The sequence below is a fragment of the Morone saxatilis genome, unplaced genomic scaffold, assembly GCF_004916995.1.
Source record: "Morone saxatilis isolate NCDOM2014 unplaced genomic scaffold, NCSU_SB_2.0 Contig2, whole genome shotgun sequence".
In the NCBI taxonomy this organism is placed as follows: Eukaryota; Metazoa; Chordata; class Actinopteri; family Moronidae; genus Morone; species Morone saxatilis.
Genome location: NW_023339762.1, coordinates 6,392,995 through 6,396,187, shown reverse-complemented (window position 1 = coordinate 6,396,187; position 3,193 = coordinate 6,392,995).

Sequence of the window (3,193 nt, the reverse complement as noted above, 5' to 3'; positions counted from 1 at the left end):
CACACACACACACACAAATACCACGGATACCTTGGCCTGCCTCCATTAAGAATTCTCCTCAGATATTATAATGTTTGAATCAAGTATAAAGTATGAAACTTAACACCACACCAGAGGGGCTTGTTTTTTTTTTTTTGTTGGATTGTTGGTGCCCCCTATTGATAGTGAATTGTTTCTGCACCTACAGAGACACTAGATCCAGCATGGGTGCTGGACAAAATAATGGGAACACCACATGAAAGAGAAGTACTTTAACTTTGAAGTATTGTTGGACTGCAGCTGCAACAGTGAGTCATAGATTGGCTGCCATGTAGCAGCACTTATCAGTTATAAAAGATTACAATTAGTTCTTGACTTGATGTATGAGTTCATAAAACAACAAGGGGTGAATTACAGAGTTCCAAACAGGCAAAAGTCAGTGTTCACAGGCAAAGAAGAAAAACTTCAAGAGCACCTGCTTTGCTTTTGTGCTGTCAGAGCCACGTACTGTAGCACTTTCTCTACTGTGTTTTAAATTAAGCCGAAGTAAGTGGCTGAATTACCTGTGCAGCAATCTAACGACAATTCTCATTGCATCAAAATGTCAAAACTTGACAGTGGGAAAGTCCAGTCTATCCCCAGGTGCATTAGTCACATGAAGTGAAAAATACTTTTCCCCCCAATTGTGTCTCTATATTTAAGGCTGATAATGCACCTCTTTTATAGGAGCCTAAACAATTTAAGATTTTTTTGCATGGACACTAGAATTAATCAAATGCCTTCATTTAGTCGATCTGAACTATAAACTGGAGTAATGATTGTAAATTCCTAGATTTTATGTCCCCACAACAACTGGAAAACTTTTTTCTTAAAGATCTGTGTTTTACCCAGCACCTCCAGGATTTTGCATGCATGCATTGGGATTGCTGCAGCCTAAAATATCTTAATGTCATGGCAGCTTTTCTAATAAATTGCGATACATGTTGCAATGTTTTTTGGCATTTGTTTGGCGATGAAATGGCAGGAGAAAGTGAAACTTGCAAAAAATAGTGCATTTTTATTTTTTTTATCTAATTCATTAAAAGGCAACATTTTCCAGTGAGAATAAAATTGCCAATAGTTTGGTGACATATGGCTTAATGTTTTTTTTGCGTGGGAGATTTGTGCATTTGGTGTTACTCAGGGGAAACCATGACTGGTCAAAATTGCGGAAAGTTATTTTATTTCATACATTTTTAAGAATATTTTCCTTTATGTGAATATTTCTAAAGAAAGATCAAGCGGATTTAAGTGCTGCAGCCAAAGGCTTGAGTCAGCCATCCTGTTAATACAACATGATTTCTGTATTTTCCTTCACAATCAATCATCACAATGTGTGTTTCCATTTGATGAACATTTCACTTTGGCACGTATTCTTTCCTTGCTAGACACTATATATCATAAACTGACCTGTTTCTACATTCAACATCTCAAATGTGAGCGGCTTCTCACATTTTTCACCTTTAGCTGCCACATGTGTGTGTAAGTGAGGCCTAAATCCATAATTCAACATGTGTCCAGGTACTCATTTTAGATTCAGACTTAAAGGCTTGTTGGCTGAGGATGTTCATTCCAGCATCCAATCTCCTCTAAGGTCAGCAGGTCTTACTGTGTGACCCTTTGGATGAGTTGAGAAAAGTTTTCTTTTTAACTTGCTAAAACTCTGTCAACTGCAGTGTCTTATAGGGGAGAGGAGAATGCATACAGACACAGGATAATTCAGCATCAAACAGTCATTTCATTGTGGCTTGCAAGTTTCTGTGAAATCTCTCTAGACATGTAAACTAGAATTACATTTTTTTTACTGACTAACCAGTCTGGATTGAAGCCTCCTCACCAGAATAACTTCACAATCACTCAGACTGAAATGTAATCACTGTGAAAGGACCAATAATCAGAAGCGGGAGTGCTGGTGTACCGAGGAATTCCAGGGGAGTGCGATCACAGCCAGACTGGCGTTGAAAGCCCATATCTGTGGTTTAGTGGGGCACCAAGGTCCCAAAAGGCTGTGTGGAGGGTTGGAAGTGGAAGTGGTATTTTTGAAAACCAGTGGGTCTTAACATTTCCAGCCAGAAAGATCCTCTTGTATCCACACATGGCAGGTGACAACAGCATCGTCAGAGGACAGCATTAGAGGGCCATTAACTACATTCACTGGAAGAGAGTTGTAAACTTGTAGAATATACATAAGGCCACCGGTGCCCTCTAGGGTGCTGATAGTAACCCTGACTACAACTTTCTGCGTGCTGGTGCCTTCTTTATTTATAACCCAGGCCTACTTGTATAATTTTGAAGCATGTCAACAAGAATGTTAACATAAGTAAGATTTGTTTCAGAATGATGGAAAGTTTGACAAGTCTACAGCTTTCTGACAACTAAGCTAATATCTAATATCTGGCCAAATCTTAATTAATCCAATAGTTGTTGAGATATTATAACACCTCTACAGTAAAAACAGCTTGCATATATCATCTCACAATTCCCAAAAACCACATCGTAACTTCACCCAAAGGGTTCCTACCTGCTGGTTTAAACCCCCGCATTAACTCAACTGTGCTAACCCTCATCCATCTGCCTTGCTGCTGCCTGCATTTCAACACAGCAGCTATTGAACTGGCACAAAGCAGACTACACCAGATACTGTCAGGAGGTGTGGAAATACAGTCTCACTCGTCCCCATGGCGCTGCCTCCTTCAACTTTGATGCACTGCCAAGAAGACATTTCTCACACTGATACTCAGATGGCTGAAGAACAGACAGGGACACAATCACTCAGCGTGGTATAACCAAAATGATACTCGTGCACAAAAGTTGTGCTACTTTCTTTATCTTAGCACTTCGTCATTCTGCATCTTTAATACCTCAACGTTTTAGGGTCTTTTGAGTCTTCTGGGTGATTATTGTCTAAGTGGGAACAGTGTAATGAGTATCCGAGGTGACTAACCAGTGGCTGGGGTTGAGTCACAGAGCGGCCCGCTTTTCACATGCAGAGATTATGAGTTCTCAATGCCCCCTTTGGTCCCCAGAGGTGATGAGCAACTCCAGTGCCGACACAATGGCAGCGCTGCAGGCCATTGGCATAATTTCTGCCTTCATCTATCATAATTTAAGTTTCTATGCGAAAAGTACAAGGTATGTTAAAGCATTACAAACTTTCCACAAAGACTACCAAGAG